At 47.6% G+C, this 13,180-nt stretch overlaps 1 protein-coding gene across 3 annotated transcripts in view; it reads right to left on the reverse strand.

The window, feature by feature from the left end:
• The window catches only part of RPS6KA2 (ribosomal protein S6 kinase A2), a 494,183-nt gene that overhangs the window by 340,192 nt on the left and 140,811 nt on the right, over positions 1 to 13,180 (reverse strand). The gene's annotated exons all lie outside the window — the stretch shown is intronic.

Consider the following 13,180-nt stretch of genomic DNA (forward strand, 5'->3'; position numbering starts at 1 on the left):
CCCTTCCTCTGACTTCAGACCTAATCCCAGCCCACAGGGTAGCAGGCAGGGTTACCCGCTACACACTGCGGGGGTGGGAAGAGGTGCAGGCAAGAGCTCTGTGCTGCTGGGGTGAAACAGACACATTCAGACCCATAGACGACAGCTTGAATCGTGCTTGGGCGTTCATGAGAAACACAGAAAAGGCATTTGACTCAGAGCTGAGCTCTGGTGCTCTTGTTTCAGGTCCGGGGAAGAGACAGCTATGAGATGGAGGCAGTAGGAGGTGAAAGAAAATGGTTTATTTACTGGTTCCTTGTGGCTGAATTGTATACCCACAAAAGGATGTGCTGACGTCTGCACATCTGGAACTGAGAATGTGATGTGACCTCATTTGGAATTAGGGCATTTGCCAATATCAGCAAGTTAAGACAAGGTTGCTGGGGTGAACCCTAACTGTGCCTGCCTGGTGTCCCTATAGGAGGAGAGCTGGAGACAGAGGCAGAGGCGGGCGATGCGACCACAAGCCACTGAGCACCAGAACTGCCTGAAGCATCAGAAGCAAAGAGAAGGACCTGGAGCAGGCTCTCCCTCCCTGCCTCTGGAGGGGCCCACCCTGCCACACCGCCAGCTAGGACTCTAGCCTCTGGACTGCGGAGAGGGCAGAGCCCCTTGCCTGGCCACACAGTTTGTGGAATTTTGTTTACTGCAGCCCCAGGAGGCCAATACCAGGTCCCAGGCAAATTTGTGTCAAAAATGCAAGCTGGCTTCGGCAGCCTGTGCTGGGCTGGTGTTCTGGGCTGTTCTCTTTGCTGCAGGCTGGGCCTCAGGCTGCACTGGGCACCCTCCCTTCCTGTCCGGCCTCTGCTCTTCCTTCAGCAGGCCCAAGGAAACTCCTTCTCCACAGACCAACCCACCCAACACAGGGGGCTGAGGAGCAAACCTTACCAAAGCCTTCTGCTTCACCAAAGCCTCTGCCTCACCAAAGCCTCCGCCTCACCAACGGCTCCACATCACCAAAGCCTCCATCTCACCAAAGCCTCCGTCTCACCAAAGCCTCCACCTCAACAAAGCCTCTGTCTCACCAAAGCCTCCGTCTCACCAAAGCCTCCACCTCACCAAAGCCTCCACCTCACCAAAGCCTCTGTCTCACCAAAGCCTCTGTCTCACCAAAGCCTCCACCTCACCAAAGCCTCTGCCTCACCAAAGCCTCTGCTTCACCAAAGCGTCTGCCTCACCAAAGTCTTCTGCCTCACCAAAGCCTTCTGCCTTGCAGACGTGAGAAGGAAAAGGGCAGTGGAGGGTGGGCAGAGGGAGCCTGGGGAGGCCTGAGACTGCAGAGCACCCCTCCAGGCAGTCAGAGGCCAGAGCACATCCAACACGGCCCCTCCTGGCGGCCTCCCTCCAACTTGGCTGGGTCAGTTAGTGACTCGGCTGCTGAGGAGCTGTGCCTTCAACCGCAGTGCCCTTGGGAGGCGTGAACGGCAGCTGTCACCACAGAACCCAGGCCTTCACCCTGCACAGGGCACCTGAATTAGTCCGACCAGCCTTCCTGGCAGCTGCCTCTTAAAATGGAGTAAACCTATCCAGGAGACAACATTGTGGGGACAGCTGAAAAATGCCGGGTGAGAAAAGGAAGGAGAGACAGCTTATCCTCGCACATATTAAAATATGATATTAATGGCAGCCCAAAAAGGCAAATTAATGGAACAGAAAATCCCAACACCAGATGCAGGCACAGCCGTGCATCCCTGAATGATAGGGATACATTCTGAGAAAGGCGTCACTGGGTGATTCCGTCGTGGGAGAACGTGACAGAGAGGCCTGACACACACCGAGGCTGCTGGTGGAGACCACGGCTCCCAGGCCGAATCTGCACTGAACCCCGGGACAGCGGCGGCACCCGGGTGAGGAGCTGTGGATCCAAACACAGAAAAGCTGTAGGTCCTCACTTCACAGCATCGTAAGGTGCTTGCAGACATACCTGAAGCAAAGCGACATATAAGAGAACCAGTTTTGCCACAGCTGAATTGATATAAGCAAGAGTTACATTCCTGCAGTGTATTTCAAGTCACAAAACCATCGCCAAGCCTCTGAATAAAGACTAAAACACTTCTAATACTGAACAGGGAAATAAGTGGGAGCTACATGGACATTTAAGTAAAACAGAAATAGAGACCGGACAGTGATTTCCCACCGACTCCAGGGCAGGGCTGTGATTCTGCAGAGTGTGGACCGGCAGCTCGGCCAGGACACCATCCCGGCTGGCATCAATTCTTTCTCACATCAGTGTTGTACCGAAATGACATTGAATGAGATGATGTCATTTGAGGACCTGCTGCACAGGTGAAATACCATGTTACACTCTCATGGGGCCACCCTCCTCTGTGCGGTCTGCTGGTGACGGAAATGGCACAGCTGCATACCTAAGAGGTTAAGACATCACAATTTGTGAAGTCAGAATGGAAAGGAGGGGTTATCATTATTCATTTGGAAAAAGTAGTTAAATCCTCCATTGTACACCTCACAGCCCAAAATGTCAGAAGGGACAAAAGTGAACGTGTGGAAATTCACTGAAGTACTAGAATAAAGTAAAGGCGATCATTTATGCCATCTTTTGATGGCTACAGCTTTTCCAAGTATAAAGCCTGACTAAATTTAAAACTTTCGGATGTCAAAACACTATAAGCAAAATTTAAATAAACTGCAGAAAAAGGTTTTGCAATATGCATGCAAAGCATCAGTGCTGCCCATAGAAAACTCACACTAAGGAGTAAGAGAAGAAGGAACCCACTCATGGCTGTGCAGGAGGATTCCGAGCTGGAGGGAGCAGAGGGTGAGGATGGAGCGGGAGCTGCTGGGACACGTGTGGGAGGGAGATCAGGACACAGGCTGCTAGCGGAGGCCCCGCGCTCACCCCTGCGATGGAGGGAAGGAGGGAAGGTGTGTCTGTAGGTAACTGGCAGGTAAGGAAGAAGGAGTCTGAGTTCATCTAAGCCTCAGGTTTTGCAAGCGGGTGGAGACATTACCATGACTGGGAGCAAGAAGCAGAGCCTCGCAAAGAGGTTTCCAAAAATAGCGAACAACTAGGATCATTGCTGTGTGTCCCCCTCAACAGAGAGCTGCGGAATGGCCCAGGCGTGTTGTAGGAGATGGAAGAGAACAGGAACCAAAGACCAGCCATGGTCTAGAGGCGTGGATGCAAAGGAGGCTGGTGCTGAGCACACACTGGCACCATGAGGCTCTCTCCAGCTCTGCTCTGCCACCCTGAGGATGGGAAGAAGGCCAGGGGATGGCGCAAGTGGGAGCCAGGCGAGGAGAGCTGGGGTTCAAAGGAAACTGGGATGTTAACAGGGAAGACTGCAGCAGACCAGTGGCAATGACAGACCCTGCAAGCAGAAGCTGGAGCAGAGTGGGGTTGGGAGGGAGTGGGGTGCACAGCGGACGCTCCATCCAGGGCAGGTTTTAGATTTCAGTGATAGGGCGTATCCTCCTAAGATCCAGAATGCACCAGAAACACAGGCTAGTATGCTGAAATGACCTAAAAATTTCATCAGGGCTGCCTTCCACAATTAACTGTACTTGGGGCAAGCCCGTTTGGTATAGATAATTCACTGATAATTGTTTTATTGATTGATTTGTCATTTTTCTATGAAGACAAAAAACAACCGTGCACATCTACCTTCACTTCCCCTTAAATAGCTTGCTGGGCTCCAGGCACAAAGGGAACTAGTGGAGGTCTTATCTACCCAGGCCACGGTGCAGACCGGCTGACAGCCGTTGTCAGAGGCTGGCCATGGGGGGAAGTTCATGCCTGCGCTGCTGATTTAGGAAATAACGCTCAGCCTCATATGTCAGGCTGTTTGAGTTTCCGAGGCACCTGGAAACTAATCCGTCAGGAAGAAATAAAAGGCTTTGGAGATCATTTTTCCTTTAAAAAGACTAAGCACTCCATGTTTGTTTGAAAAATATTAGTGGTTGTAAGGCCATATCAAAATCTAAACCAATACATATTGACTTTTTAAAATCATGCAATAAAATGCAGCTATATCTGAAAATACAAGACATGAGTAGTTGTACACATTCCTTTTAAAATGGTTAAAATAACTTGGCCCCCAAGACATGAATTAATAAGGACATACACCCAAGAAAGTAGCCCATATTTCAATGCGGACCTATCTCTAAGTCTCACCACTGGGTAAGACAGCCGCCCCGCACATGCGCGCAGAGGTACTGAAGGAGAGGTGACGTAAGCCTGGCAGGACTTGTGGATCAGTTATGTCTCAATAACCGACCTTCAGTTAATGAAAAGTGAGACCCCAATATTTCTAAGTAGTGAACAGCTCTTTTCGCTTGTTCATAAAACTAGAGAGGGCTGGAACGGGATCATTAGGTTGAAAGTCTAACCACCAGAGTTTTTCTTATTGTGTGTGTGTCTGTATACACGCGTATAGGAGTATGAATTAAAAAATTTAACGTTTAAAAGTTACTAAGAATTTCAGGAAGCCAAAGCCCTTGAGGATGGCTTACTAACCACAGGGTAGAAATCCTCAATAATTTGACCAGAACTTGACTCCGACAACGAGCCCGATATACTCAGCACCAGCCGGCAAACTTTTTCTCTACATGTACAGGTAGCAAAGATTTTAGGAGCCACACAACCTGTCACACCTGCTCCGCCCTGCCTTTCTAGGGGAAACCACCACAGACAACACGTAAATGAATGCGCCTGGCTGGGTTCTTAGAATGCTTATTTATGGAGGTGGAGATTTGAATTTCATACAATTTTTATGTATCATACAATCTTCTTTTAACTTTTTCTGACTATTAAAAAAATGTAAAAATCATCCTTAGCTCACATAGCCAGAATGTATGCAAGGTTTGATATCAATGAGAACTTGAACTTGCGCTCATGTGGAAGGCCGAGTGCCCCGCAGTCTCTCTCTCTTCTCTACCATCGTAACTGCCCTGGAACAACACGTGCCTGTGACGATTTCTCTATGAAAACGTTTCCGTTTTGCATCGCCTTCTTAAACCCCAGATGGATAGTCTGAAAGTAGCTCAGTGTTTGATAATGTACCATTAAATGTCAGATGAAGGAGTGATACATGAACGCATCTCCAACTCTACTCACATATCATTAAAACGTTCATCAACGGAGGGACAGCGAGTCTCACTAGTTTTCAGATTGAAAGCCGACTGCTCAGGAACTGCCCAGGGGGAGCTGGTCACGGCTTGCATTAATCCCAACAAGCTCGGTCTAGCTCTGCTGATTAGGACGTATCTGGGAGAGCTTATAAAGGATGTTCATATGATAATGTGCAAATGCTAGGTGCCAACTTTCAACCACAGTCTTCAGAAGGAATTTCATGGCAAATTTCTAAAAGAGTGGCAGCTCTGAGATAAGTGGGAGAGAGAAGTTGAGTCTAAACGTTTAGCTCTTACATTCCCCATTCAGAAATCTTCAAGCCCCAAAATACCCTGAGTGCTATTTCTTATAATTACTATAAGCCTTTCACTTACGTAAATAATTACTATTGATAAGACTTTCACTTATGCCCGGAGGCCAGAAGGCTATTTAAGGGAAAGTGGAGGTATATGTACATGGTTGCTTTTGTCTTCACAGAAAAATGACAAATAAGTCAGTGTTATGTAAGTATTCCTCGTTGAAATAACTCAATGCACACTTTCAAATAACAAAACATTGTAAAATGGGCATCTTTGTATGAAATCCCTATTCCTGTTTTATTTGGGGTAATAAGTACCCACATTTTGGTGATCCCTGTACAATAATCACTACCACTTGGTGAGCTCCCCTATGTGCTCAGAAGGTGCTACTGATAAACTTTCGTGTTGGGAACATAATATTAATTACATTATTCATCTTCCAAGTTCACTCCAAAGACTAGGTTTCTAATCATTACAATAATGGAGAAATATGTCACCTCAGTAAAAGGATGGATGGGTGATATTGAACACTGTACTTCTTTCCCCAGCGGAACTCAGGACCCAGATGATAACCTCCAGGCTGTCTGCAGAAGGGGAGCTGTCAATCACCACCTAGAATTCTCTCCCCAAAAATGAAATTGTAAGACGAAGAAAGGCATCATCAAAGAAATCCAGGAAGTCCTTGTGTGAGAAACTAGCACTAAATAATTCACTTTTTGAGATCGTTTGAGCATATTCCTAACTCTAAATGAAGGGGAATATTTGGTCATGAGAAAAATGACCTCTATGTATTAAACGTCTAGCTTGTGTCAGGTATTTTATGTTAATATCAAATCCTCATTATAGGTAGAGTAGTTCATTCCAATCATCTGTGTTTTACTTAGGAGCAAACTCTGGCACAGCAAGTTTAATTTGTGCAAAGTAGCAAGGCCATACCCGCCTTGCTGCCACTAAATTACAGTGAGCCTAAAACCTCCCACAAAGCAGGGATGAGCTCCTGTATTTAATCTCAGATAGTTGAGGAGAAGATGCTTGGAGAAGCTGCATGTTTCATACTAAAGGGCAATTTCGCTGTTAAAAGTCATCTTACGTACACTTCACAGGAAATGATTCTACTAGTCTGTGCACCTTCTAACACCTGAGTTCACACAAGCAAGCGCTCCATCGTTACTTACAAGGTGACTCATTTAACAGTGTCATGAAGATCTCAACTCGAAATCCGTCACTCAGATTGGTGTGTCTGATGGAATGCTTTAATATCAAAACATCTATGGATAAGGATAAATAACATAGGAAAGGCGTAAAGGCTGGGGACCTTGAGGGTGCAACTCAGGGTCTCCTCTGCTTGAATGGGTTTTCCAAAATGACTGCAGCCTCCAACAGAGAGTGAAAACACTGGAGAGACAAAATTACATGTGACAACACTTAGAAGTCATCTGATGGCCAGGGCCCAGCACGGGAGGCTACTTCTGGGCTGCTGTTCTCCAGCACACAGACAGACATTGAGTTTGTACTATGGGCTGGCATGAAATGAGATTGTGCATGCTCCAGGGCAGCTGAACTAATAATGCACGTTTCAGTGGCTCGGTGTGGACTTCCATGTCGACTTAAACAGTCACTTCTTGAGGTCTGAGTTACCTCATCCTCAAATTGAGGAAGTCAGAGCAGATAATCACCAGGGACCCTTCCAGCTTGGACATTTCACAACTATAGACCCTAAAGCTCAGTGAGGGAAGAGGCTTGATGGGGCAAGCTGGGGTTGACACTTGGATGGCAGTGAGCAGAAAAACGGACCTGGGATGTTCATGGCGACATCATCTGTAATATAAATACACTTTTTAAAACACTAGATGCTCGTCTGTAGGGAAATGAGTTAATGCACCGTGGTACTTTCCCACAGCTATTTAACAGAAAAATCAAGATTCACCTTCAAGACATACTATTAAGTGGAAAAAAGCAAGCTGTGGCTTATAACTACAGGATCTCTCTTTCAAAGTACAGCTATCTATTTTATATAACCAGACGTAAAGTCTGCAAAGAGGAAAATCACTCTATGGATAGATACTGACATGGTTTGGCTGTGTCTCCACCCAAATCTCTCATCTTGAATTGTACTCCCATATTTCCCATGTGTTGTGAGAAGGACCCAGTGGGAAATAATTGAATAGTGGGGGCGGTTTTCCCCATATTGTTCTTGCAATAGTGAATAAGTCTCAGGAGATCTGATGGTTTCATAAGGGGAAGCCCCTTTCACTTGGTTCTCATTCTCTCTTGCCTGACACCATGTAAGATGTGCCTTTCACCTTCTGCCATGATTGTAAGGCCTCCTCAGCCACGTGGAACTATGAATTCCATTAAACCTCTTTTTTTTTTTTAATGAATTACCCAGTCTTGGGTATGTCCTTATCAGCAGTGTGAAATAGACTAATATAGGACACCTTTGGTAGGGATGAGATTTGGTGTGGGAGGGTACTTTATGTTCCTAGTGGACTTTAGTATTATCTAGAATTTTTTTTACTAGAACAATACATTCCAATAATCATTAAAAGTAAATAGCATCTGGGGTGCTGGTCCTGTGGCTTCACCTGTTCAAATTTATTTGGTGGACTTGGCCCTATGGCGCCAACCTCCCCACGCTGACCCACAGGCCCTGGTGTTTAGTCACCATACTCTCCCTCAGTGTGTTCCCCCCAGAGCAGCTTCTCCTGGCAGACATGGGGTCCAGGAGCACTGGCCTAGCCATGGCCCACAGCTGCACCTCCTCCATTCTTACGTCCCTGTCTCGCCAGAGATTTTACTAGATTGTGCCTAGTCAAAGAGTTTAAAAAATTCTAGAGGGCCGGGCGCGGTGGCTCACACCTGTAATCCCAGCACTTTGGGAGGCTGAGGCGGGTGGATCATGAGGTCAAGAGATCAAGACCACCCTGGTCAACATGGTGAAACCCTGTCTCTACTAAAAATACAAAAAATTAGTTGGGCATGGTGGCGCGTGCCTGTAATCCCAGCTACTCAGGAGGCTGAGGCAGGAGAATTGCCTGAACCCAGGAGGTGGAGGTTGCGGTGAGCTGAGATCGCACCATTGCACTTCAGCCTGGGTAACAAGAGCAAAACTCCGTCTCAAAAAAACTTCTAGAAGATCAAGCTTTCAAAAGGGATCTTTCTTAACAGAAAATTTCTAGTTTCCTGAACAAGATCACAGATGAACATGCTAGAGCTTCTTAAAAAGTAAAATAGAAAGCTGGGCAGCTTTCCTGGCAGTGCTGGGTGATCGCAGTAGATCTGTGTCTGGGCCCCTCCTTCTAAGGCAGAGCCTCGGGGATGGGGAAGACACAGCTGCTTCAGGAACGTTTCGCTGGGTGGGTGGGTGGAAGAGTTAGCAGAGCTGGACTTTAACAGAACCCCCACCTTGCAACCTCAACCCGGCTCATCAGCTCAGCTGCTTCCCCAGGAGGTGCCAGCTCAGAGGAGGAGCTGGTGCCAGCCTCGGCCCCAGAACCAGATCCTCCGACTCGAAAATAGCCCGATTCCTATTGCTCCTCCCTGCCGGCTGGGATACCACCATTTGTGCAAAATATTTCGGTACATATTTCACATGTACAGACTCATTAAAATAGTCCATTTTATTTGGAATGTCGTAGTGGACTAAACATGAGTACAGTAGAAAAACGTAATCAGAACCAAAATATAATCAGAATACAATCAAAAAAATCAGAAGATATAAGCAGAATAACTCAGTGAGTGAAAGCAGTTTGCACTTCAGGAATGGGTGAAGAAAGTGGAGTGTGACTCAGAGGGTCCAACCATCCATCCTCCATTCCAGCCCTGTGTTCCAATCACTGCAAGATCCTGCCCCAATTCAAAGCCATGTGGGAAGGCGAGCCGGGAGACTGGAGATCCCACACACAGAGGGAGAAGCTGAGCACACTTGGAGTGGAGCAGCGTAAGGCAGAGTGTAAGGCGGGCAGACACTTGACAAAGCCGGTGAAAGTGACGAAAAATGGAGAAGCCGCGAGGGGGTAGGAGAAACGTAGGGCTCCCCTTATTTTATCATATTTTCCCTCTTTCGGTTGTGAGGACAATCAATCCTGGTTCTAAAATCCGTGGCCCATGCCACGTGGAACCCACAGGACCCACAGCCACAGAGGCTGGGGTGGCACTTCCAAGCCTGGTGGCTGCAGTGGGAGCAGCATGTCCGCCAGCTTTGAGTCTGCGACCCTCACTAGCCTATCCCTGGGGTTCTGTGAGAAGACCCAGGACACCCTCATATGGGGCTGCCCGAGCTGCTGTGGATGGGGAGCTGTTGCATTCTGCGTTCTCTGATCCCATTCTCTGAAATGCTTCACACTCAGTGCTTCCCCGTGTGAAGCAAACGCTCCCTTTTTGAGATTCACCCTTCAGTCTATTGCTTAGATGTTACCGCCAATGACACTTCAGTTCCATGAGCTTCAGTCGCTGCGTTTTCAGCCCATTCCTCTCTGCATTTCTGGAGTAATTTCGGTTCCTCTTTGCACAGCCTACTCTCCAGGCCCACGGGACTCATCACAACTCACGAGACAGCGCCGCCTCCAAGGTCTGTCCATGCCTACGTCGGTGACTACGATGATGGTTAGCAGTGCAAGGCTGGCCCCACAAGACTTAGAGAAGAAGTGCTGTAGAGACTGCAGCAAAAGAGCCCAGAATCTTGTTGGAGTAAGGTCCAAGTGAAGCTGCCAGAAAGTCAGGGCAGGCGTGCGGAGGGCAGGCATGTGGAGGGCAGACGTGCGGGGGGCAGGCGTGCGGTGGGCAGACATGTGGAGGGCAGACGTGCGGGGGGCAGGCGTGCGGTGGGCAGACATGTGGAGGGCAGACACGTGGAGGGCTGACGTGCGGTAAGCAGACCCCTGCCTGGTGGGAAGGCGGGGCTTTGGCTGGCAGTCTGGGACTGTCCCTGCCTCCAATGTTTCCTATCCCTGCCATCCCAGCTCTGTGCCCTGCCTCTTGCTCAAGGCCCCCCTTCTGAAAAGTAAAGCACTAACTTTTAAGGACCAACTGAGGTGCCACAGTAACAAGGCAGCCTAGGCCCCCAGAGACTGTGGGAATGACAGGACGTGCATGCATGCCTTCCTCACCCCAGGGGGTGGACACGTGTGCACCACCTTCCTCAGCCAGTGCCAGGGGACCCCCAGTAGCACCAGGAAGGCTGTGCCAGTGCTTCAAAGTGGCAGCTGGGATCCAATAACAACAGGTAAATACAAACGGAAGTGGGAGCAGTTTCTCAGCTGGGTGCACTGTGGTTAGAAAATAAAGGCTGAACTAACTCTGCATTTAGGAAATGACTGAATTTTTCCCAGAGTCATAATTTTTTCTTTTTTTTTTTTCAGACAGAGTCTCATTCTGTTGCCCAGGCTGGAGTGCAATGGCTCAATCTTATCTCACTGCAACCTCCACCTCCAGGATCAAGCAGTTCTCCTGCTTCACCTCCTGAGTAGCTGGGATTACAGGCAGGGACTACCACACCTGAATAATTTTTGTATTTTTATTAGAGATGAGGTTTCACCACGTTGGCCAGGCTGACCTTGAACTCCTAACCTCAGGTGATCCATCCTCCTCAGCCTCCCAAAGTCCTGGGATTACAGGCATGAGCCACCGCGCCTGGCTCCTAAGTCATAATTTAAAGTACATTTTTGTATTAAGTTTCATGGATACTTGAAAGGTAAGTATAATCTATTTTCAGGGTGCAGATTTTTCTTTCTCTACATATATGTCATACACATGCACATGCATGGACATATATGTATGTATGAGTAGATCAAATATGCTATATTAAGTGTGTGTGTGTGTGTGTGTGTGTGTGTGTGTGTGTGTGTATTTGCCTCTAGCAATGAGTTAAAGATTCCTAACTTGGTAATCCTTTTTCTCCTTGTATTTTCTGCAGTTTTTGCTTCATAAATTTTGATGCCGTTACTTGATTTCTGGAGATGCGTGGCAGTGAGCTCTGTGCAGTAGACTCTACCTTATAATGATTCATAAGGGACCTCAAAGTGTTTTTGTTGAATTTAACCTTGTTTGTTACTCATATTGAAAACTTATATTAAAATGAAACAAAACCAAACCACCGAACTTTTTGAGTTTTTCCCAGACACTTGATTTAGCGTATACTTCTGAATGCGAGTGGGTCATTTATGCTTCTTCCCTCAATCTGAGAACTTTGTGACGGGTGCTCCGCCACATATGCCCTGTGACTCAGCCACCATGGCTACTGTGCCGGGCCCCAGCCTTGGCACCAGACATCACCGCACAGGTCCTGGTTTTCCTGCTGTCGCTTCCTGATCCGTTGCCATCTGGCCTCGTTTCTTAGTTCTAGGCTGAGTGTGTATGTTCCTATTCTTTTAACGTGGACCATCTGTAACTGGTTTTAATTTTAAAGTTTTATGATCAAAACAAACATCTATTTCTTGATTCATCAGCTGTACACAGATCCCGTCACAGGCTCGTCTGAAAGATGAACAAGTCAGCGCACCCCCCTCCTCCCACCCCGTGTGTGGTTTATTAGAATACATAGTTTTTCTACCAATTCAATCCTTTTGTGTTTGACTTACCAAGTTGAAACGCTCTCTGCTAACTTGCTGCCTGCAAGTTGAAGAAATGAAAACAGACTCTTCTCACCTCATCTTCCACTGTTCTAGCTTTTGCTACGTTCTTCTGAGAACGCAAATGTCCGAGAAGAATCCCACATTCTTTGGCTTTGGTTTCATATTAAAATCAACTTTTTCCAATTCAAAATAAAACCAAAGTTTTCTGTTTCTCATGGTCTTTCCATTTATCCCTTGGTTTTCTGGACTAAGTGAAAAAAAAAGTCTTTTTTTTTTTTTTTTGAAGAAAGGTCATGTTCTTATGTTGCTCCATTATCTGATTTTTCTCATATTTAAAAAGTCTCAATTTACTTTCTCCTTGAAAACAACCTTGGCTGTGCATTAAATCCTCACGGATTATGCCACGTGGTGTTTTTCTCTTTTAAAAATTCCATTTGGAAGAAAAATGTACGTATTAGAAGAGACTAGGTGGGTGCATGACAGGCATCTACCAGGTACCTCCCAGCCCAGCCCCGCCTCTGAGAGCCCACAGCACGTGGACAGCTCCAGGCAGCCAGCAGAGCATCCCTGGGAGCCGCCTCTGCAGGTGCCTTGAAGGGAGGCAGAGGAGGTGGAATGCAAGCACAGAACCAAAGGGGTGTGATAGGACAAGGAACTGGGCGAGATGGTGGGGTCCGGGACCCCATAGGGAGACCCTCACCCCACCTGCCGTCCCTTCAGACACTGGGGATGGGAAGGAAGCTCTGAGTTTCTGTTTGCACAGCTTCCTTGGGCCAGCCTGGGGGTTCCCGACCTGCCCCACACCACAGAGACTGGCTCCAGGCATCCCAGGCAGGAAGGCTCCTGGCGGCCCAGACCTAGAGGGAAAGCAGTGTCAGGCGGGGTGGGGAGAGGCAGACGGTGCATCATGTGTGATTCCCCAGCTTTGAGGGGAGTTCACAGAGGCGGCTTTGGGGGAACCGGCAGATTTACTAAAGAGCACCATATTTGAAACAGCCTGGCCCCAGAAGCTGATCAGAAAAGAATGTTTCTTTTGGTGAAGTGTCACCAAAGAACTGGATCTCAGGCAGTGATGCTGCTGGCAACACTGGAAACTGACTCTTAACAACTCGAGTTGCGACACCAGTTTCTGTAAAAAGGAGCTGTAAGAATGTAAGAATGTGCTGAGAACCTATGTGAGT

This window comes from Callithrix jacchus, chromosome 4, assembly GCF_049354715.1.
Source record: "Callithrix jacchus isolate 240 chromosome 4, calJac240_pri, whole genome shotgun sequence".
NCBI lineage: Eukaryota > Metazoa > Chordata > Mammalia > Primates > Cebidae > Callithrix > Callithrix jacchus.